Below are 26,195 nucleotides of genomic sequence, written 5' to 3' on the forward strand. Positions count from 1 at the left end.
TTTTTTTTTTTTTTTTTTTTGAATATTGAACTATTTCCCACAGCAGGCTGCTTTAACCGTTCCAGCTTAAATGCCCGCACATGCTTCGCTTTTAATCGAATATTTAAAATTCAAAACCGAAACCAGTTGAACTGAGTCCGATTTTTAAGTGTAATTTTTCGAACGTAGACAAAATGTTTTTTTTTTTTTTAGCCGAAAGCAGAGGAGTAGAAAATGACTTCTTACTAATGAAATTGTAAATAATTTCAATGTTTTATATCGTATTCGAATAAAAAATTAAATGTTTACTGCGTGAAATTCGTAGTTTCAATTTGGCGTAATATTTTTTCATTTGTAAAAAATGTCGAACATTTCTATTAGAAAAATCTACATTTCAACATACAATGAAAATGTTTTTCTGCACAAAAAGGATTCCCTTGAAGTAAATCTAATACTTTTTTTGTGCTTACAATACGCTTAATGGTCTGGACGAAGTCAAAACTTTAAAAAAAAAGGAAGAACACCCTTCGATTAACAGTCAGCTTCTCCGAATGATAACTGTAGCCGGCATAAAGGAGTCGATACACCAAGTAGCATTCCCATTGCATTTATTTTATTAGGTGTGTTATCTGTTGTATGTTATGAGTACATGTAATGCGTAATATTAATCTAAATTTGCTATTAAATGTCGGACACCCCGAAATTGCCCGAAGTTCAGTTAGTTTATAGCCGAACGCTCTACGGAAGAAAACTTATCAATTTAACCGAACAACTAAGTCCAGTGCTTTTAAGCTTTATTTAAATACACACACACAAGTTAATTTTATTTTTTCTTCTTGGCAAAAGCGACGCAAAAAATTGCAAAATTTTATTAGAACTTTGCTTTAAAAAAAAAAAAAATCTGCATAAGAACTTCAGGCTGCATCAAGGTTTTACAAAAGCAAGGGGCGTTTTCAAAAACTTGATTTTTCGACCTAAGTCTACTTTTCGTCATTAGCTGGCCTGATAAATTTTAAAATGAGGGGCGAATAATATATCAGATATTGAAGAGAAGTGCTTTTATTTTTGAAAATTTTTACAACTTGTTATCGCAGGCTGCTTGAACCGTTATGACTTAGATGGCAGCACGTGTTCATCATTTAACAGCACGGTTAAAATACAAAATAATTTGAACTAAGTTTTTTTTAAGCATAGCTTTTCGAATGCAGTAAAAATGTGATAGGATATTTGCTTTTTACAAAAAAAAAAAAAAATGTAGTTTACCCTTCAAATTGAGGTAGTAATTTTTTTACTTGTACAAAGAGTCAAAAATTCATTAGAAGAATATATATTTCAATATATGATTTATTATTTTTTTCTGAACAAAGAACAATTCCATTGTAGTCTGAAGTCTTAAACCTTCAGACTACAATGTACTTACTAAGTACATTGTAATAAGCTACTTATATATTCGCTTATACTATGCTTTAATTTTCTTACCGGAACCAAAGCTTAAAAAAAAAATAGCCTTACAATTAAGAATGAATTTAGCTCCACGTTGCATCAAGTTTTCACAACAGCAAGTATCGTTTCCAACATTTATACTACTCCCTCATATTTGTTATTCATTGATATTAAGTGCTTGTGTAATGCGCGATATTTATCCAACTTTTTGATGCAGATTGTCCGGACGTGGGCCCGATCACGCATTCTCCTGGTTACCAGTCGAACGCTCTGCCAATCAAGCTATTCAGCTCCGTCGGTCTCACTGCAAGTTAAAGCTATAAATGTAACCCAAAACCTCATTCTGGTTCTTTAAAACCGGTTTTTTGACAGAAAAAAAAAACATTTTTTAGACCGTGGGTCTATTTTTCGTCAGTAGCCTGCACGATTAGCTTTAAAATAACGTGTAAATCAAAGAAATCGATCAAGAATTGAGGAAGATCTCGCGTAGAAAACAAAAACAGGCTACAGAAATAATATATAAGGATTGATACAACAATTAACAAGGCTGTTGGATATGATGGTACAGCGTGCAGCAACAAATACTGAAGTCTCTAATGGATCAACTGTTTTACTTGAAAATGCCTTAAACGCCAAGTACAAGCAGTAATTTGTCTGTTTTATTTAAGCGAATTGTCTCTGAGGACGGTTTGCGACAACCAGCTAAACCAAAAACTTGGGTTTGTAGCTGAAAAAGAGGGTTACAATTGTGGTGCTCAGCTTTCACTCTAAAATAAATCATCAAGATAAATGAAAATGAAATCAGAAGTTATTTTGAATAACGTTTTTTCAAATTCAATGTTTAACAGAAGAAACTGCTGTATTTGTAATATTTTTTTTATCTAAATGTTATTGGTTGATTTTTTTTTTTTTTTTTTTGTTACTGGTTAAACGTTTCTGATGTCATGACCCCTCCCCCCCCCCCCCCAAAAAAAAAGAGACTAACAAACTAATTTAAAATTAAGACAGGAATTATTTGCTTGGTTTCTGGAAGTTTATTGATGCAAATAGTAGCCTGGAAAAGTTTTAAACCGACAATCAAAGAAAATGAAACTTATGGATATTCGATAGATTATTTAGGTTTCTTAATTGGGTTCTGGGGAGTTTTTATTGTTAACAACAAAGATAACTTTTTTAACGTCTGATGCCTTTCTAAACTTTACATTTAGCCTATATTCATATAAAAAAAAATCGAAACATTTACATTTTACGCCGAAAACTTGAAATTTAAAACTCATTCCGGAAAACCTAAATTTTTTTAATTTCAAAAATGTTTATCAACTAGAAATTAAATTACACAGTCGCAGCAATAACCAACTTGCTTTTTTTTTTTTTGCTTGACGGGACGTAAAAAAAAAAAAAAAAGAAAAGAAACGAAGTAGTTATAAATATCTGAAAATATGACAAACAAAATCACTGAAGTGACAGTTCCATCTCTCGTGCAGGTAGATTATATGTGCAACAACCAGAACTTTTGTTTATTCTTATCAAAAGACGAGATTTTGAATAAAAATTGCAGAAGAAAACGAAGTATATCAGCATTTTCTTCTTTGGCGATTCTAAAAAAACTAATTTAAAATATTTCTTTCGCTTTTTTCCGTTTATTTTTTCATGGTGATGCAAGAATCCAAATTTTTTTAGGATGGCTTCTCTTTCAAAAAACTCGTTGCCTCATAGAAACTCTCAAAAATGCACTATCTACATTGCAGTTATACAAATTGAATTTTATAGTTTCACATACAGTGAAAGTTTCTTGCGAAATATCAGTGCAGTTTACATCTTCCAAGCTTATTGTAAAATATGGATATAAATCTAATATTTAACTCATTGAAGCTTAAACAGAAGGGAATGCAGATTAATGCAAAATGTAACGTTGTTCAAATTAAGCGAAAATGTTATTTTCTTTCCATGTAGTCAATTTTATAAAAGTGGAGAAGTAAAAAAAAAAAAAAAACGTGGAGGCAGAAAAATGTGCAATACAGCGAAATCCCGTTACCACGATCTGCAAGGAACCGCAAATTTAGTTCGTTGTAACGGGAATTTCGTTGTAACAGAATTCAAGCAATGTATGAAAATTAAATCGGAAATGAAAATTTTCTTCGTTTTATTGTTATTCGTACTAACTGGATTTCACTGTATATCCAAAACGAACGATGTGACGAGGCGCGATACAATATGCAAGTTACTGCTTTTACCTTTTCTGACTTCAGTTTTTTTCCTTCCACTTTTCATTCTTTCAGTTTATATGCATGCACACACATCTATTTTTGCTTCTTGTTTTTCTTCTAATTATTTTCAAGACACCTACGCTTTCACATTTTCTCATTCCCCCTCAATTTTATTTGTGTTTACTTTTTTAATCTTCTAATCATTTTCTTAGGTATAAGAGTAGAAAGGACCTAAGGCTACTATATAAGAGGACTGACCTATCCGACATTTTGGTTCCAAAATTGTTGGGCGAAAAAAAATAGTATTTGTACAAAAACCTCATTGCAGAAAACTGGTGACCAAGCTTAAGATGTGTTGCCTGATTGATGCTTGATTATTTTATTCTGTAGATGAAGACGATTTAATTATCACAAATTAAAAACAAATAAGGCGTGAAAATGAAACTTATTACAGTAAACATTTCCCGATACATTTTTGTTGAATTTGTGAACTAAGTTATCTTTCTAGATTCACCTTAAGTGACATTTAATTCAACTTACATCAATTGTTTTACGATATAGCAACCAGCAAATAACATAACGTATTTATAAATACTAGAAACGAAGTTGGATCCAATTTTGACTTTCAACCAAAATGTCGGATAAGTCAGCCTGTCCTTTTCCTGGGGCTCTAATAGGACCTATAGCCCTGGGCATTGAATTTTTGAGAGGCAAGAAAGTTTAACATATCATCTAAATTCCGTTTTAATAAATTGTTCCAATGTTTTATTTTGGACAATAGTGAAAAAAATTGTTTTAAAAATGCATTTTTTTTAAGTTCATTTCAATTCAGGTCAAATTACACAAGTCACTACATTTGGAATCGGGTCTCTATTGTTCCGGAAAAAAAAGCAAAGTGTGACGTCACTAGTCTGTGCTTCATCTGCTGAGCACCAATTTCAATCAAAACTGGATTATATTTTATAAACTCCATATAACATACTGGTACAAGGTGTAAGAAACATAAGTATACACGTTACAGTTACGTTAACGTGATTAATACGATTAGTATTACTAACTACCGTTTATTATTAATAACCATTCTAACTCTTCATAACACCAATTATTCGTTATAAATAACTAATTATCACATTGACCGTAACATATAACCAATCAAAGTGGGCTACACAATTTGATGAGCCCTAGACACGAAAACTTGCAAGTCAGGTCCTGATGAGAAAGAAATAAGAAATTCGACTAGACACGCAAATACATCTTTGAAAGACTCACTCACCTGGGAGCCTTAAGACGTGAATGGCTTCTTCCTTCCGCTCAACTGAAAAGTTTCTTATCTCCAAAGAGCCAGCAAAAACAGATAAGTAACATTACAAGCTTTCTAAAAAGATAAAATAATCGGTATTACCAAACACTTAATAAAATCATTTTGCCGATTGTTTCGTATTCCTCTTTCCTGTTACAGAAAAGTTGTTCTCGCAAAACTGTAACAAAATCTTGCCAGATAGATGAAAATGGAACACAGCTGCAATTGATTGTCATGAAACATGAAACTATGCAAATATGTGTCGCTGAAGAATGATTGATTGTGTCAAAAAGCTTTAATAATCACGCGCAGTACGAGTCGGATTTTTAAAATTCTTAAATTCCTAACAATTATATTTATTCGAAATTAATTTTTGTTAGTCATTTCCCTATCTGGATGTACTTCTAAGGCATTCGGTCATAATTCCCATTATACTTGAGGGTAAAACATAACGCAATTGCGCGTAATCAACTCGCAAAACCACTATTTCTTGATAAAGCTTGACCACGGAGAGATGACGGATGACCTTTAAAGAGGAAACATTTGTATAGCTTGACCACGAAAAGAAGGCGGATGACCTTGAAGCAAAAACACCATTTGTATCATTTGTAATGGGTTGTTTGTTATTATTTTGGAATAGATAGGATTAGCAAGACCATGCCTCTTACTATTCGGTGCTTTCTGGCAGATTCTACCAATTACAAATGATACAAATGATGTTTCGCTTCAAGGTCATCCGCCTTCTTTTCGTGGTCAAGCTTTAACAGGTTGTTTGTTATTTTGTAACAGGATAGGATCGGCGGGAACGCGCCACTTACTACTCAGCCCTTCTGGGTCTACCTATCTATACTAATAATATAAAGTTGAAGAGTTTGTTTGCACTAATCTCAGGAACTACTAGTTCGAATTGATTTTTTTTTTTTATGTTGAATAGTCCATTTATTGAGGAAGATAATAGGCTATAATTTACATTGATATTTTAACTCGAAAAAAAAAAGTTATTCAATGTTTATGTGATTTTTAGCAGTTTTTTGTACTTTTTACCCCACAGACCCCGAACTAATTGCGACAGCAAAATTTTTTTGTATTAAAATGCAGGAAATTTATTTTTAAATATGATGAAAAAAATAAGCAGTCATTGGACTGCCGACAAAAGTGAGAACTTAAAAAATACAAAAGAAATTTGGTATGTTTGTACGTGCGCGCGTGCGTGGTGTGTGTATAATTTTCATTTAAAATTGTAGTTTCAAAAATTAACGTTTTATAATTTGTGGATTCAAAATATTAGCAACAGTCTAGTTTTTACGTTTATCAGCAATGCGAGCATCAATTATCTACATTTTGGTTGGTCTATTTCAGTTCGTTTATAAAATAAATACTGATGCAAATATAGGAAATAGTAGAAAATAAATTCTTAGTTTGTGTTATTCCGTTTTCCATGCCATAAAAATAATAAACAATACACATACTGGACTTTAAACACAATCAATGTACTGCATCAACCCTCTTTAGCTGACTTGCCGAAAAGAGCTGATACGCCGTGAGATTGCCCAGCAAATTTTGAGGCATACCAGATAATTCGGGTTTCATTTCAGAAAAAAAATCCGATTTAAATTTTACAAAATGTGTTATAAATTTTTTAAAAAATCCATTTTTTTAAATTTTTTCAAATTCATAAATATTATTCATATTTAATATGATTTTTTATGCCATGATCATCATCATTTTTATTATTATGTTCCAAAACTGATACTATAGGTTCGTGGTACCTAATCAAAATAGGAAATAAGGCTAAGGTTGCAATCATTGGACATCGTTAAATGAAATTATATATTTAAAAATTCAATTAATGGTAGATTTTTATCATCTGCCAAGTTGATGTTGAAATATACCCACTCAAAATCATTGGCAAATCATCAAAGCTCTTCCGAATTTTATCTTAAAGTAATGCAAAAGCGTGAATAAATCAGTTTTCATACAGAAATTCTTGTATTGCGTTTGAAGAATTATCCGGTGAAATTTTAACCTCAACCATAACAATTAGCTGTCTATTTTCAGAGTGGCAACGGCAAACACAATGTCTCACCGATATCAGAAACATTCTTTTTCCTCATCTCAAAAAATACCCAGCGAAAACCTTCAGAAAAATTATATGACGATCGAACTCAACAGCCAGCTATTTTGCTTCTTGAGACTTACGCGCTGCCGATCGTGCCACTGAGCCTCGCACTCTTAACGAAAAAATCGCAGCAGAGAAGCCGCGCATGTGCTGTATTTCGGTGTTGGTAAGGTGACGGCTTTTCGGTGTCGTGAAATGGATGTTTTTTTTCCCACCTCCAAAGTACTCAACGCGCCTAAAGAAGTTTTCACTTCAAAAAGTTTTGGCAAATAGAGCGATTTTTGTAATTCTTATGAATTTTTGAAAAAAAAAAACACTATTTCGCATTTTTTCCTGGGTTTTATTTTTTCTAAACACATCCCGCAAAAAGTATCAAGGCCTTTTCTCTGAAATCTAACTATGTAATAGTAAAGCCATTTCACCTTCTTCAAAAAAAAAAAAAAAACTACGAAGTAGTTATTTTTTTACAATTTTTTTAATGCGGAGTACGCACAATTTCCAATCATAGCTGAAGTTGTGTCAATTTTCAATTTAGGATGGTCATTAAGTAATGGAAATGACGTCATGGCCACGTGATGCAACTGCAGCGCTTCCTTTTGCTTCTTTTTTTTTAATTTCCATTTGGGAATTTTATTCATTTCTCCCCCCCCCCCCCCCCCCTCTGTCCCGCCATTGCTTTACTGTTGTTATTTAACGTTACATATTTGTGTGCGTTTGATTCAATAAAAGCAGCGATTTTTTTTTTTAATCTTTTGAACACTATGGGGCCCAGGGAGGTTTTTTTTCCCTTTAGCTTTTTTAATTATTTAAAGCGCGTGGTTTTTTGCATGATCTTTGTGTTACATACATAGAAAAAGATTGTCAGAGGTAGATATGCATAGATCGTATAGATAGATCGATAGATAAATAAAGATCGATATAGGTAGATTGTTAGTAAGAGAGATAGGCCCGTATTTAAGGAAATTCAACGGATGACCCATGCCCCCCCCTCCTCTCCCTTCCCCGAATTTGAAAAAATAAATCGTTCACATAAAAGTGGACGTGCTTTTTGTTATTTTCCGACAAAATAGGCATGGAGAGTACACCCCCTCCCCCTATGCTGCTTGCATAGAAAGGCGAACCAGTTGGTCGTCGCAGAAGGCTGCTATCTTTTTGTGTTTTGGCGAGTAGTTTTAAATTCCAAGGAGACTTTAATAGGTTTTTTTATTTTTTGAAAAGATGTATACGCATTTTAGTTGAAGAAAAAGGATAATTCCACATCAAAAAAGGGGGGGGGGCATGAATTTTTTTATTCAATGGACTTCTTTTAAATTCTTAGCACGAGCAACGCCGTGCGGGTACTGCTAGTTACAAATAATGTTTGCGCTTCAAGGTCACCCGCCATCTCTCCGTGGTCAAGCTTGAACATTGGGAAGTGTTAAACAATGGTTACGGCGCATCCCTAGAACTATAAACAAACATTACCACTTCGTTATAAGCATACTTATTTTCAATCTTCATTACATCTGTGAATGTAATGAAGTAAATGATGTAAATATAAGTACTACGGGAAAATTCTTGACTGAAGATCAGCGATGCGATTCGACCGCAACATGCGATGCTTCCAAGATTTTTCGAAAACAAAAAGGGGGGGGGGGGGCGCATGGGGTTCGTACGAATGAAACAGACACTATTTTATACCAAAATTAAGGTGAAAAAATTGGAAAAATTCCCACAAGAAAAAGATTGTTTTTGATGATTTTTTTAAATATTTTAGGATGAATTCCTCCATGAGTCACTCTCCTTGCTACAAATGTTCATGATTTTAAGCTTTACCTTTCTCTAGCCCTTCAGAAGAATTTTCGGTTAGTATAATGCTCCCTTCTCCTCCTAATAAAAATAATGGCTACGAAACTCTCGAAAGCTGGAGGGGGGAATGGGGCGGAAGACGCTGTCTCCAAAAAAAAAAAAAGGGGGTGATGAGGAGAAACGTTGGTCATATTCGGATTCAGGTGGTTCATTTTACATAAAAATGGACAAGACAAGAATGGAGTCAAGCTTTTAGACTTTTTTTTTTTTTTTTTTTTGCCACGTAGCAGTGTACTCAGTGCAATATTTTAAACTATACAACCCAAATTCAAAATAATAGAATACTTTTCACTTTTGGGGAAAAAAGTTTATTCTAACCAATTATAAGTGCAAATTAAGTATTTAAATGAGCGTGCCATCTTTCTTAGACCTTAAACTGTATATTTCATTTCAAATTTAATTTATAAAAAGTAATCTTAGATTGAATAATCCAATAGTTTATAGTGATGAGAGTTTACATCGAGTCAAAAAAATTAGAATATTCAAATTAAAATGGGTAAAAACATTTTCAAAAAATGCAATATCAATACTTGAATGCGTTATTTTTGGCTGGAATCAAAACGCTTTAATACTTTCACAAACGGATTTTACCACCTATTTCCATTCTCTCTTCAATGTGGCAACGAGTTCAATTTAATTGGCGGAATTGGGTTTGAACCGCTTTCTTTAGATTTGACGGTGGCACAAATTTTTGATCGTATTTAAAGATCGGTAGAATTGCTTGACCAGTTTAATACCGAAATCCCTCTTTTTGTTTAAAATCTAAGAGTCGATATAGAGATGTGACACGGAGTAAAATCTTGATGAAAGATAAATGTGTCACTAAATGTGTCACAGTGCAGTGCCTTAGATGAAGTATCATGCAGTATTCTTGATAAACAGCGGAAGTCACACATTGTTTTATTTTAAGATATACAATTGCCCAATTCCAGCAGCCCCCATGCACCCACATACCATAAAGGATGTCCCAAATTTGAGAGAACGACTTACACAAGATTTCTCTTACGCTTTACTCTTTAAACATCTAACCCGAACACCTTTTCTGTTTACAGATATTTCTAAAAAAGATTCATCACTGACTATAATACTTTTCCAACCTTGTTGCCCCTGTCTCAGTTTCTCTTTGCTTCAAGAGAGTCGTGCACGTTTCTACTTCATGTTTATCTTTGGTTTTAATTCGTATATCCGCAATCAGTGGCGAAGCCATGGGGGGGATGAGGGGGTCATAACCCCCCCCCCCCCATGAGCTCCAAAAAACATTTTTCAGTCGAATCCGAAGGGTTCTGTTTATGAGATAAAATATTTTTATTTAAAATAATAGCTTTTATGACGGTAAAAAGCTTATGTCTTCCGGTTTTGCGCAACTTTTTTCTCTTGGAGACAGGGCGGTCATTCCAAGCTCGTCAGCTTGCGAGATCGAGATCACGTGATCGGTTGTGACGTATAAATGTCGCAAAGTAGTATTCTAATCTACTCGAACTTAGCTTGCGGCTAGGCTCGAGTAGATTAGAATACTACTTTGCGACACTTCTACGTCACAACCGATCACGTAAGCGAGAATCTCGATCTCGCAAGCTGACGAGCTTGGAATGACCACCCAGGGCTTTCCTTCTTATGACGGCAGTATTGTTCAAGGTATTTTCAAAGAAGAGATTCGTTTATAATGTCCTTTGTTGTTTAATTGATAAAGAGTAATATATATATACTTTAAACCTTCAGAAAAATTACCCCCCCCCCCCCTAAGGATTTTTTCTCGCTACGCCAGTGTCCGCAATTGAAACTGCAGTTTTTGCTACTGTCCAAGCGAAGTTGGCTTGGACAAGAAAACTATCGAATCATTCCAACACTAATAGGCATAAGAAGCATTTTTCAACGATTATTTTAGACAATTCACTTTAGGGTTCATGTCTGCCAATTGTTAATTTTTCTAGTTCATTAACTTGGGTTAATTTTTAGTTGGTCCGTCCTTTTATATTCCTTTAAAAAGTTATGTACCGTAGATTGTAAAACGTTCATTTGAATCGAGTTGGATTGCTTTTTTTTCTAGCTTTAAGAATTGATATAGTACGTTCTTCGTTTTTTTCATATTTATCCTCTCGAAGATCCATTTTGAGTAACAAAGGACTTTTAAAATGGCGTAAAATTATTCGGACATCAAGCTTCATACTTGTGACAAACTTTCAGGTAGCAGGCATGTAAATATTTTCGCTACTTTTTTTAATTCACACTGAATGAATTGATTATTCTAATTTTTAACCCATATAAAAAAACAATATAATTTTTAATTTGTATGCATTCATTTTTCCCGACTCAGTGACAAGTTTTGTTCGAACAGTTGTGATATTCTATTATTTTGAATCTGGGTTGTAGAATTATTGAAGTGCTATGACGTAACATAGGGTGTATTTAAACATTTATAAATTTTATTTTTCGGGTTCAAAATTGCATTACTTTTAATTAAAATAATTTTACATCACATTTTCCCCGCAAATCAAAGTTACCTTAAGAGGAAGAATAACTTTGAAACAGGTAAATAATTTATTAACAATGGATTTTGCACTTAATATTCTTACTACTTTTAGAGTTTTTCTTCATTTTTACGCCTAGATTAAATAACACTTACGAAATATAAGGGGTGCGGTTAAATATGAGAAATTGTGGATCAAAGTAGACTGCACTCTCCGTTAAAATATTCTCTATCTGACCCTCTTGAGCATGTATATGAACTGTGATTTATTTGACACGAAAATGACAAAACTACTGATAAGCGATATCAGAACTAGGTGCTTAAGTGTTTTTCGAATTCAATTCCATCACAAAATACAGTCCAACCTGCTTATTAAAATATCGGTTAAAAGAATATCCCGCTTATTGTAAAACATTTCCCAAGAACCATATTTTGTTATTTCGATCCCGTATAATGGAATATCCGGCTTAATAGAATAATTTTTGATGACAAATTGGCAATTCCATTAAGAGGGTTCGACTTTAATGTTATTATACTCTAGCCAATGAATATGTTACAGAGTGTATGAGGAGTTTTTCGTGGTGGTTTTGCCAGTTTATGAATTCATTTTATTCATTTCTCTTAACATATATGCATACTTGCACTGTTAAAAATTTTCCGGAAAATTTACGGTAATTGTTACTGGCATCCATGTTGCCAGTAACTATTACCGTAAAAATCAAATGTTACTGTAAAATTTTACGGTATCCCCGGTAGGCCGCAGCAACCAATTGGCGCTGGGATCGCTTATTTCTCCGGTATAAATTACCTTAAAAATCAGCTATGCGTTAGTCCGCCATTTTACAGTAACAATTACCAGAAAATCTTCCTGAATTTTTAACAGTGTGCGCATAATTCTCAGACTACCAAAGAGGATTCCAGTCCCCTCAAAAGATAAGGAAAACAATTTAATGAAAAATATAATTTCCGAGCTATTGGTTCTATAAAAAAATGACCCTATGAGAAGAGTTGGGCTCGCCGAGCCAGAGAAGCCCCACAACATTTTTCCTCTTCACCCAGCAATGAAAGTGCTTTACAGTGCGGGATTTAATGGGGGAACTCCGAGCCTGTACTCAGATCCGTCTTTAATGGGGTTCAAGAGGGGGCATCCCCAAAGAATATAGATAAAGGGAGAAGAAGTTCCACTTCGAGACCAGTTTGTAAGCTCCGCTGAGAAAAAAAAATACTAACGAAAACATGTTTTGGGACTAAAGCCGACATTTAGGAACAAATTCGTCGCCAATGGTGAAGGGAGGGTTGCCATTTCCTCGCGACAGTCAGGGAGACACACGTTTCTACCGAAGTGGGACATCTTTGCGTGTGAAATATCTTTGGCATCCCCCTGGCTTAGAGAAAATGTATTTACATAAACGTGGGCGTAGTTTTAGTTGTTTTTTAGTATAATTTGCATTGACTTATGACCCCCCCCCCTTCTCCCTGCATACCGTCGAAATGAAGGGCCTGTCCATACCGGGTCAATCCATACAGATTCGACGGATGGGTGCGCTCGACCATTTCTAACTTTTTTGAAACTCGTATCCCTAAAAGCTACAGATAAAAGATGTTTAAAACCACTTTTATTTTTACTTCCTTTAACAAATATGGAAGTATTGTATTCGCAAAAAAATGTTCACCCAAAAATCGTCCTTCATTTACCTTTTGCTCACCCCCGAATGAATGTTGATTTTTTTTTTTCAACCCGACCACACGTGGATATGTGCCTAGGAACGTACAGACACCCAAAATATCCATTTTGACGATCCCCGAGTTAATTACAACGATTTTTCTCGTGATGTCTGTATGTACGTATGTATGTCGCATAACTCAAGAACGGAATGTCCTGAAAGTTGAAATTTGGTACTTAGACTCCTAGTGGGGTCTAGTTGTGCACCTTTCTTTTTGGTTGCATTCGGATGCTCCAAAGGGGGTCTTTTGCCCCTTTTGGGGGGAAATCATTGTTAATTTCGATGTAAACTCAAGTGGTATTATAATTTGGCGGACACTTGGCGACATATCACTAGTCTTTTGGTCACGCAAAGTTTTGTCGCCAACTTGGTGACAAATTTGGCGCTTTTTTTAAAATCTTTTAATTTGGCCACTGTCGGTGATATTTAGAGAGTAAACTGTTGAATCATTTTAATACTGCCAATAATGAGGAAATGACATTAAATTGGAGTAAAAGGAAGTCATGTGATGCACACATCAGCTCGTTTTTCTCTAAACTGGACCTTTGATTTTTTTAGAGGTCATCAAAAGTGATTTTCGTAGTCAAAAATGAGACTTTTATACCTTTGCATTTTGGCCAAAATCTATATGAATTACATTTATGGCAGTTATTTTTACGCTTTGATAATAAAGTGCATATGATGATAGTCTTACATGCTGAGTTACGTGGCTCTAACTTAATGATTAAAATAATGGCAACAGGTTAAAGTTCAAGGTCAAATGTAAAAATTTTACTCATTATCAAAGGGGTCTAACTCGCGTAGGGATGGAAACACAAAATGAATTATGGCAAAAACTAATCACTGGAACCACGCTAACAAGAATATGTAACTGTTACTGCGTGTTTGTTTACCCTTTATGGACTACAGCCCCTCAACAACCGGAAAAATGACATTTTTAGACCCCTATAAACCAAAAGGGGATGAAATTAAAAATAAAATTTCTTTGCCAATTGAATATTCCATTCAATTATTATACATGTTATGTATATGGTTTTGTGTACTTTGTTTGTAAAAAAGATACAGGTCCTTGAAATTGAGTAATTTTGCTGGTTAATTCACACACTAAAACAGAAATAAAAAGTGAAAACTTCGTTGCACCTTCTTATATAGAGCACAATATACGTAATTTAATATATTATACTGAAAAAACATATTGTAAGTATGAAAATAACTATTTTAATTTGATAAATTAGAAATATTTGGACATGAATGAGTAGTTCATACTTTATTGACAGCTTAAGTAGTTAATTTATAGACTATGCTGATAATCTACACAAACAAATTTTCAATAATAGAAACATACTCTCTGTATATTAACATATCTAAATCGCCTTAAACATATGCAAAAACAGTATACAGTGGCTCCCAAAAGTGTTCGTACACCTACGACTTTCAATGAAATAAGACCCTATCCATTGGTTAGAATTAGTATTTCAAAACAGGTATTTTATTATAAGATCTATGATCTATTTTTAACGAAACTACATGAAACTTTTTAATAAAACATTAAAACATAATTTTTAAAAAATCAAAAACCAAAAATTGCCGGAAATTTTATCTCACAAAAGTCTTCGTACACTTGGAAAAAATGTCAAAAAAATAGTAAATAATCTAACTTTTTACAAAATTATTATTTAGTAGAACATAATGCAGTGTCAAAAACAGCTTTTAAACGTCTGGGAATAGATTTCATTGTTTTTTCTTTGTTTTTTATGCAATTTCTGAGTAAGTGTTCAGCCGCACTTCGAATCTTACTGTTTCTAGTTCGCTTTTCGTTTTAATGGTAAATTTTCGTAATCAAGCCACCAGATACCTCCAAATATGTTCCATTAAGTTTAAATCTGGCGATTGAGGAGATATTTCTCAGTTTAAGGACAATTTTTGCGGCACCAAACGCAAACGTGTACTTCTTATCGTTATTTTGATAAAAACAAAGTTGTTTCCGATTGCCAAATTTTGGGCTAATAGTTTAAAGTTGTTTTTTGAAATATTTAAATGAACAGCATAATTCATTATTTCATCAAAATTTCGAAATTTCCAAGTCCTGGTGCTGTTATGCACCCTCACACAAGAACACCTTCACCGTCCTGATTAACAGATCCAGCTAAGTTCTTAAGATTTAATTCCTCATTTTTTCTTTTATTGACAATTATACAACAATTTAACCCAAAATATTGAATTTATTTTCATCTATAAGTAAGACGTTGTTCCAAAACGTTTTGAGCTTATTCATCATTGATTTTACGACGGAAAGCGTAAGCTTACTGTTTTTCGCACGAACAAGAAAATTTCTGCTGGAAGAGGTCTCCTTTAATCCAGCTAATCAGAGAACTTGACAAACAATTTTGGGTGAAAATTTAATGTAAAAATTTTCATTTAACTCTGTAGAAACTTTTTCAGCGCTCAAATGCGTATTTTTCATAATTTTTTTAACTGTAAACCTCCGATCACGCTTTCTTAACTTTGCCAATTGACCTTTTCTTACCTTGTTTTCGATCCGATTCTTGTCTTTAAAGCATTTTATCAAGCACTTCACTATAGAATGGTATAAATTAACTATTTTATAGACATTTCAAACCAATTTATGGCTACAGTGAGGGAAAAATTCAAATTTCGAATCGTGTTTGTTGTTTTCTACGCATACCTGCCATTTAAAGATAATAAGTAGAATATTATTGAATAAATAAACAAAAAATTAAAGGCAAATGACTTCACAGTGTCATTACAATGCAAAAATAATAAAAATCCCACGTATGATAATTTTAAGCATGAATTAATTCGAAAATATTTCAGTGTACGATGACTTTTGTGGCGTATTTTTTCTCTATCTCATCGTTTTTTGACAAATTTCGAAAACAAAATCTGGCAATATTTTGAAAAAAACTACTGGGTTTTATTCAGAATGGCATAGGATTGGTGTGAAAAAAAAATTGGATTTTATATTCGAATTCAGTTTTGCGTTATTTTGGCTTTACTACAAAATTTCAAGGTGTACGAACACTTTTGGGAGCCACTGTATATACAAATTTTAAGTTTTAAAAAGTGCGTTTTTTATTTCTTGTTTAAGTGTAGTTTTGAAAAAATGAACTCACCTAGTAGTCCTATAGTTGTAATAGTTGCTCAAGTATATGGCATATTAGAATGCTTTACCAACGCACCTTCATAACTTGATACTTTAAAACTGTATCAAGACAATGACAGGGGTTCTAAATTTAGTGATCAACACAATCCATGTAATAACCTTTTTGACAATAATGGGCATTTAGTTTTCATAGTCTTTTTAGTAACGCACTATTCTTCAAACCTATTGCTTAGGGGACAATAATTTTACAGTGATAATGTTTAAATAGGGTGGCATAAAGCAGTGATTAGATGTTGAATTGGGAATTTTATTTGCAGAGATCAAACCTTTCTTGCAGCATTTTTTCAGCTAGTTTAATATACTGAGTGCTCACAAGGATACATACAACGTTTAGTAGCAAAAATGCAGAAGGTATACATTTCTGTAGGAATAAAAATGAGACTTCAAGTAGTTCTTTGCAAGCTAGTCTTAGTAGATCAATTCTTTTTACGGTTCCTCTGATTCCGTTACATTTTCCATTACCATGCGATATTGCATACAAATGCCATTCAGCTCTCAAAATGCCATCGGTTTCATGACTACATAAATTAACTAAGTTCTTTCTATTTTTCTTGTGTATTTGAGAAAAGTATTTCATTACGCCACATACTGGTGTCACCACCAGAACTATAGTACTACTGCGTGAGTTCATTTTCTTGAAACTACACTGAAGCAAGAAATGAAAACGCACTTTTTTCCTTTTAACTATGTAGATAATGTTTTTGCATGTTTAGGCAAGTTACATAAGTTTATGTTCAGAGCATGTTTGTATGTATTGAAAATTTGTGTGCGTAGATTATCAACATAGTCTATAAATTAACTACTTATGCTGTCAAACAAGTATGAACTACTCATTCATGTCCAAATATATTTAAATTATGAAATTAGAATAGTTATTTTTATACTTACAATATGTTTTTCAGTATAATATATTATATAGAGCACAATATACGAATTTACGAAGGTGCAATGAAGTTTTCACACTTTTTATATCTGTTTTAGTGCGTGAAATAACTAGCAAAATTGCTCAATTTCAAAGGCCTGTATCTTTTTAATAAACCAAATACACAAAACAATATATATATATAACATGTATAGTAATTGAATGGAAAATTGGCCAAGAAATTTTATTTTTAATTCCATCCCCTCTTCATTTACAGGGGTCTAAAAATGTCATTTTTTCCGATTTTTGAGTAACTAATCTATAAAGAGTAAAACAACACTCAGCAACATTTACATAGTCTTATTAATATGGTTCCAGTGATTAGTTGTTGCCGTATTTCATTTTGTGTTTCCGTCCCCTACGCGAGTTATCCCACTTTGAAATGAGTAAAATTTTTACATTTGACGTTGAACTTGAACCTGTTGCCCTTATTTTAATCATTAAGTTAGAGCCACGTAACTCAGCATGTACACATCTTATGCACTTTAAAATCAAAGCGTAAAATTAACTGCCATAAATGGAATTCAAATAGATTTTGGCCAAAATGCAAAGGTCTAAAAGTCCCATTTTTGAATACGAAAATCTTAATGACCTCTTAAAAATCAAAGGTCCAGTTTAGAGGAAAAATAAAAGTGGTTTTAAACATCTTTCATAAGCAGCTTTTATTGATATGAGTTTCAAAAAAATTAAAAATGGTCGAGCGCACCCATCCGTAGAACCTGTATGGATTGACCCTGGAGCGTTATATCTAAATAAACATCAAAACATATTTCATCAAAACACGTTGTAAATATAGTTATTAATGTTTGATGTACAATATATATATATTTTTCTTTTTCACGTCACATAATAATGCAGGGTGGCGACAGAAACTGGAAAAAAAAGTTCCCTGACTTTTCCCTGATTTCCCTGATTAAGTTCACCAAATTTCCCTGATTTACGTTACCAATGATAATGGCTTCTTTTCTTTGCCCTACCTGAAAAGCATTACATATTAAATAAAATGCAGTGTTTGAAACGGTTTAAGCTGTTAATTAAAAATATATTTTGAAAAGATGCTCCTATTTTTTGGTGAAAATTGTAATGTTAAATTATCGACAGAGAAATATTGTATGAAATCTAAAACAAATACTTTACTTCCAGGAAACAGTTAACACAAGAACTCTAAGAAATTATTGAAACCACTCTTAAAGACATATCTAATCATGATAAAACTAAAAAATTTAAATGGAAATAATCTTGAACTGAATTTTCAAGCAGTATAATTGTTGCTGCAAGAATAACAAACAAGTGGTAGTTTAAGTATGGAGGCAATGTAGTTTTACTTACGTAAGTAATACTGCTGTTTGGAAGTAAACGGCAGTATCTGCAGAAAATAGTTTTCGAGATATTTGGAGAAATGTGTAGTGGATTCAGCACTAACAATAGGAAAATGTTAGAATTAGACGTTTTTTTGCGCGTTTTTTTCAACGGAAACCAAATAAGCAGGTATGTACAATAAAGATAACGTACAATAGATGACAAAAATGCAAAGAGAAAAAAAAAAGAAAAATGTGCAGTTTCTGCTTTTTACCTGCACACGGCAGAATAAACATATTTATATAAAACAAACTGAATTCTTTCAACAACCAGTCATATTCAGCTATCCTCTAATCAAGAACTTAAGTTTGAATGAATGAACACAGCTTTTTAACTATCAAAAAATAATTAAAATATTTACTTACGTACACAACTCAATTTCAAATGATGTTATTAGTTGTCGGAAAAAAATCTTAGATTACTTTAGTAACAAACAACTTTAAAATACAAAAATAATTATTAAATTCAAAATGTATATGCATATGGTTTTAAAATAAAAGTTTTAAAGTGAAATAAAATCCCTTCGTGTAATCTGAAGTGCCAACAAAAAATACCATGGCAAAAAAAAAATCAATTTTAGCAATTAAATTTAAAAAGCCAAGTGAGACTTAAGATTTTTTCGGCATTAATTTAAAAAACAAAGATTCTTTCTTGAAATCGTGATAACAGTATGCTAATTACTTCAAGACAATGAGTAAAGGCAAGGGAGCAAAGTCATAAATGACATCTTCCTCTTTGCCTGTAGGGTTGTTTATTTTACGTAGCATGGAATGCATGGAAGGAAAATTCAAGCTATGTAAAATAAACAACTTAGACACAGAAACAATCTTGGGAAGCTCGATTGATTACTTTGACCTTGAGGAAAAAATATGCTCAAATATGCAGCACTGTATAATCACACTCCATTAACTTTACTTTTTTAAAACAAATAACTGGCGGAAAAATCATAGGGAGTCAAAATACTAAAGTTTTGCAAGGAAAAAATTTTTTTTTTCTTCATTTGATAAAATTTCCCTGAATTTTTGTTATTTTTTCAAAATTCCCTGATATTTCCCTGAGTGATAAAGTTCCCTGATTTTTCCCTGATTTCCCTGATCTGTCGCCACCCTGTAATGTCAACCTCACCTAGCGAAATAATGCTAAAGGATGTCCTTGATACCAGCGTAATACAAACTAAAGTTAAAAGCATGCTAACGGCGTTGAGCAAAAGTTAACTAACATTGCATCAATTATCTTTGCACTGCCACAAAGTGTCTTGTGTCAGTCGTTTCAGTATTTCTGTATACGCTGCAGTACATGTGTTTAAGTTTTATGGTTACCTAAATGTACGCTTGTACAATGCAATGTTTATTGTGTGTAGGAATCACGGATTGCGTTTAAGTTCAGGTAAAAAGAACGCGTGATGTTTTTATACGGTATGTGTGATTTTGTTACTTATTTGGCGTCACTTCTCTGGTAATATTTGTGCCAATAGTGGCAACCCCCCGACCGCCTTTTCCCCTGGTGCCCATCAAACTTTAAAAAAAAATCAAATATCTTCTGGCCTTCATTTCTACAAACACAAAAATAACGGCAACTAGTGAAATAATGAGCACTAAACTGAAACCAGAAAAGTCGAAAGTTTTATGAATTGACTAGACATCACATAAATTACTATTTACACAACGGTCAAACCTCATAATGCGGATTGCCAAGGGTATATAAATATATTGCCGTAAACATAAACGACAAAAAAGCGGGTTTAACCTCTATATCCGATCATAAGTAAAATGCAACTACTTTGATTCCGAAATAAATGGGCTTTCAAGTGTAAACAAACTAAAAACGTAAATTGTTTAAAATAAAGAATATAATGTTAGGCTAATTCATTTGCTATACTACACTTACTGTAATAATTAACTTTAAAATATACAAAATAAGAATAAATACCGAATACTTATACAAGAGATATTTAAAAAAAAATCATTTGAGTGTCATTAGTAACGATTGTTTGCTGCTTTTTTTTCTTTTTTTTTTAAACATTTTCTGCACTGTAAAAGAAACAGTATAAAACCTCCAGGAAACTTGGATTTTGTGAACTTTTCTAGTAACGATACAGTTTTTTCCTGAAATCAAATTGCCCGGAGTGACCTTATGAGCGGTATGGAGATCACCAGAACGACTATACAAACGGCAACAAAAATGTACAGAATTATCCATGAAATCAATTGGGACTTTCAAAAGTGAGTTTATATCCGGGTGGACCATTTAAGAGGGTGATCTTATAACAGGGTTTGACTGTACTACTTAAATGATTTAGTTAGATTCGTTTCAATTCAAAAAAAAAAAAAAAAAGGCATGTTATTAGAAATTTGACCTGTAAAACTCACGATTATATAGAAATTCAAATTATTCACAGTATAAAGTTGATATTACCCGTCCAAATGTTTCATACACATCATTCAATTTCAAATCTTCTGTTTGAGCAAATAAGATGTGCCAAGCCACTGCAGAATGTTTCTTCTTCAAATTTTAAGTAGATTTTTTTTTTAAGAGTTAAATGTTTAGACAAAGACTACCATACAATACATTCCAATCACATAATAAACGGACACTGTCCTCTTCGTTGACATTTGTCAACACTGACGCTGACCAACCAGCACTTGATTAGTTTTAACTTCTTAAAGCACTTTTGTTTTTCTGAAAAACTGGTTAAATTGATAGAATTGTTTCAACAGAAAATTAATATTAACCTCTAGTGCAAGTTATTTTTTGGATTTTGGTTGTGTAGGGGGGGGGGGGGGGAGTGGAGAAGTAAAGTCGTAAAACAATTATTATACAAACAAAGTGATTTTATTAAGTTCTCACATGTAATCACACCGTTTTGATTACATGTTTTATTTCGAATTTCGAAATATTAAAATCAAATTGTCAAACTTGCAAGCATAAGAATAGCTAAAAAATCTCTTCTGCAATAAAAATGAACACATTACCTTAACACACCATAATAACTGCTTCAAACAAGAAAAATGCTGCATAGTTGAGTCATCTATGGGAAATAAGTTTAATTATAAACAAACCTACCTATTTTTACAAAGAACTGAATTCTGACGAGCATTCGAAATGAAGTAACGTCCGTAAGACACGGGCATGTACAAATTTGCCGGTAACTTTCGCCCGTGTTAGACACGGGCAAATGAGTTAAGTAATTAATTTAATATGAATCATATTCGATGATGATATAAGGAGGAACGTGAGCCTAACTTTTTTTTACCGTGTCACTCGGATGAAGAACTAAATAAGGAAGACTGAGTCTTGGAAAGTCAAGGGATTTTTTTCTCCAGGAAAACAAATATGACTGAATTTTATTATTGAAGTGGAATTTCTAAATAAAGTTAAATACCTCAAAAGAAGCCTTTTCAAGTTCGACCATCCAGAAGATCATATTCGATAAAATGAACGCTATCGACTAGTCAACAAGATACGACTTCTTTGCACACGACCCATTTTTTTCCCAACTCGAAATTCTTGAAGTGCGCTCGCAGCCGAAAAAGGCCCGACCACTCCACACACAAGTAGCAATGTTTGGATTGATTGCTGAACGCGATGAGTTGTAATCGGCTTCTTTATCGCCGAGTTTTTCTTTTATATATATAAAGAATAAATGTTACTTTTATGGTTTAACCTAAAGGATGACATTCGTGGGAAGCATTTGCATCAAATAACAATAAAGTAAAAGAAAAATATGAGATACAGTCGGACCTCCAAATTGCCGGAAAAAAATTCGATAGATAGAAATTTGATATATGGAAAAGATCTTATTTTATCATAAAAGTATCCTAAAACATTAAAATAAAAGCTAATTTTCGTGTATGAAACCCAATTTATAATTTATACGAGCATCGGATTAAATGAAAGTTGATGATTAAAAAATTAACAGAAATTACATTTTTTACGCCAACCATACATCTTCGTATTCTTCGGCAATTCAACTTGATCGCAACATTAGGGGATTTTCGTTCCAACAATGTGATCGAGAGAAAGGTAAAAAATCAATCTACTTAACTTGAATGATTTTTACTGAAGCTAAGAAGACTAGAAAATGATAATCAACAAACATAAGGGAAAATTTGAAACTGATTTTACAGTGTTACTGGTTACAGCTAAGATTTGAAAAAACTTGAGGGAATTTTAGAACTTCAGAACGGAACAACGACTTAACTACACACCCTTCAATCCCAGATTTCTTATGAGTTCCTTAGCAACCTTTAGTGTGAACGTAATTTTCTCCTCTAACCTTCATTTTTCATGAGACAAACTGTCTAAAGTGGAAAAAAAATCTCGAAATTTTTTTCAATATATAGAGATTTTTTCGATATATAGAAACAATTTTTCTATATAATGAACCTAGAAATTTGCTGGGATTTCGATATATAGAAAATTTCGATATGTGGAAGTTCGATATATGAAGGTTCGACTGTATTTACTTCTTCGTTGCTCATAGATGGCGAGCGGTTGCCTTGTGTTTTATTACAGTCGCTGTGGGGTTGCGAAAGCCAAGCGCATTTTATTTGTACCAGAGAACTACACGAAAAGTGTAATAATAAAAAACAGTTGAATAAGTATCAATATAAAGAGACTTTTTTGGAGCAAAAATTACTTGCCCTCGTCCCTCCGTTATTAAGATATAAAGTTTTAGGAGTATTTTTTTTTTTTTTTTTTTTTTTGAAGCTGGACAAAGTCTACGGGAGCCTGATAGTTAACACTTTTAATTTCTCTGAAACATTCAGGATGTATTAGTAGTATTGCCATGAGAAAAAGTAAAGCTTCTTTCCTCTCAAGTTGAACTTGTTGGTCCTTGAGTAGAGGTCAAAGTTTAAGGTCGTGAATATATGGTACTAAATATATGATAATTTTGCTCCAAAAGCAATGAGTGACAGATGTCATTTTTTTTAAAATGTGGATACTACACTTGATACTAGGTACATGGTACCATAAATGATTTGGTGGCTCACTCTTGGCTTTGGTGACAAAGGTGGAAAATGCTATTTTTGAAACTTGTTTTGCCGTGTATGTGTCCGGATACCTGCTAAAGCCGGGAATGATCCTCGAAAATAAGTATAGGATGAATTACTCATCACAGTATAGTACTGAGAAAAACCGAAAATAACATGGCTTACTCTTTGCTTTAGTAGTTAAACAGTCTCAAAGTTGATTATTTTTAAAAATAGGTCAAGTTTTAAAGTCAATAACTCTATGCGCCAGTGGTAAAAAAGTTGGAGGCCCAGCTGTAGCTACAGTCCGTGTGATGTAGTTTAAGGTCCAGGTTAGAAACTCATGGCCTCTAATCAAATTTTTTAATTACACTGTCTCAAATTTGTTATTTGAAACAAAAATAATTAAGTTTTAAGTCAATTATTATTAATTAAGTCAATTATTAAGTCAATTATATGTCAAACATCACTTTAAAAGATCTGAAGCAATAACTGTGAGCAAGAGCTGTCATTATACTCTAAATAATTTCACATGGCTCAATGTTACTCTTTCCGCCAGGATAACATTAAACCAGGTTAAAAATGTCTTTAAAATCACATAATTGAGCATGAAATCTGAAACCTATGCCTATCATAAGAAACATGGATTAAATGTAATGTGTTAGCATTTTCAATACTAATTTTAAGAAAGCATTAAAAATTAATTATTTAATAAACGTTTATGAAAAAACTTCGGAAAGTTATCAAATAGAACTCGAAAAAGAAAAAAAAAAAAAAAGAAAAAATGTGCGTTTGGATCGTGTAGTAAAAGAAGTCGGATAAAACTCAAGATGTTGCCGAGACTATGATGCAAGCCTCAAATGATCAGATCTGCTTTTTTTTTTTTCATCCAAAATACAGAAAATATATAAGTATTTTTTACTTCCTTTTACAAAAAGGAAGTATTGTATTCGCGAAAAATATTTCACCCAAAAATCGGCCTTAATTTCCATTTTGCTCACCCCCAAATGAATGTTGAGTTTTTATTTTTTTTTTCAACCCGACCACACAAGGACATGTGCCTAGGAACGTACAGACACCCGAAATTTCCATTTTGACGATCCCCGAGTTAATTACACCGAGTTTTCTCGTGACGTCTGTATGTACGTATGTATGTGCATATGCATGTCGCATAACTTCAAGACCGAAATGTCCTAGAAAAATGAAATTTGGTACGTAGACTCCTAGTGGGGTCTAGTTGTGCACCTTTTTTCTTTGGTTGCAGTCTCGTATGCTCCAAAGGGGATCTTTTGCTCCTTTTTTGGGGGGAAATCATTGTTATTTTCGATGTAAACTCACGTGGTGTTATAATTTGGCGGACACTTGGCGATATATCGCCAGTCTTTCGGTCGCCAACTTGGCGATAAATTTGGCGTTTTTTTAAATTTTTTTTTTCTTTTTCTATTTCTATTCAAGAGTCACAACTGACTACAACTGTATTTATGTCGAGGTCTGCATACTAGTGCCTTGCCTCCATTATTTTATATACCGATAGATGGCAGCACCATCACCGGATCGAACAGTTAATGAGAATTTAGAACTAGACCAAGAGCTAATAGCTACCTGGTACTAGCACCCCCAGAGGTATCGTTTCACTTGGAGGACATTGAGACCACGAGCATATTTAACGTCGCCCAGTCCCCTTTAATGACGACGGTGGGTCTTCGACCAGCGGGGATCGAACCCGAGCCCCTCCGGCCCCGAGTCCAATGCCCTACCGATCAGGCTACCACGGCCCCTTTTTTTCTTTTTAATCTGCTTTTAATTTGGCTACTGTTGGTGATATTTAGAGAGTAAACTATTGAATCACATTAAAGCTGCCAATAATGAGAAAATGACATTAAATTGGAGTAAAAGGAAGTCATGTGATGCACACATCAGCTCGTTTTTTCATTCATTTATCATTATATAAAAGATTTCGAACTAATAGAAACTTTAAAAAAAAAAAAAAAAAAATGTTTAAATAAAACATTACTTTCCGGTCCTCCAAATCAAAGCTTTCTCTCATCTCAATTCGCATGTCTTAAAGTAAATCAAAACCGCGTAAATTAAGACTTAATAGTAAGATTAAAATATGGGATAGGTTCCATAAATGAAAAAAAAAAAAAAAAAAAAACCCTGCATTCTAGTAATAGATAAATATATATAATAAGTTTAATGTGTACTTAATCCGGAACATATGCACAACGTGCATAAACAAAACATGAATTAACTCAGTGATTATAAAAAAAGAGTTATGATATTCTTTTAGCAGTCCTTAATTATTTTTCTCCGTATTTCTTTGGGGGCCATTAAAGCTTCCGGAATCACTCGTGTCACTTCCATGACAAGATCTTTCTTGACTAACAAATCAGAAAGATCATTTGCCATTGCCAAGGAATGGCTCAAAATTTTCAGTGTGAAAGCTTTTGGTTGTGTGTCATCGATGTCGCTATTCTCGTTGGTTTCGTTCTTTGTCACTTCTGAAAACTATTCTCCCAGTGGATTCTGAATTGTGAGAGTTCTATGACTTTACTTCTGGAAAGAGCTTAAACCAACTGAAAGAAAAATGCCTCCAGTGGCCCAAGCTCGCTTATTAGCACTCCAAAAGCAGTTTATTACGGGTTATCTGCAATCTCAGGAGTTTGAACT

The sequence above is a fragment of the Uloborus diversus genome, chromosome 3, assembly GCF_026930045.1.
Source record: "Uloborus diversus isolate 005 chromosome 3, Udiv.v.3.1, whole genome shotgun sequence".
Taxonomy (NCBI): domain Eukaryota; kingdom Metazoa; phylum Arthropoda; class Arachnida; order Araneae; family Uloboridae; genus Uloborus; species Uloborus diversus.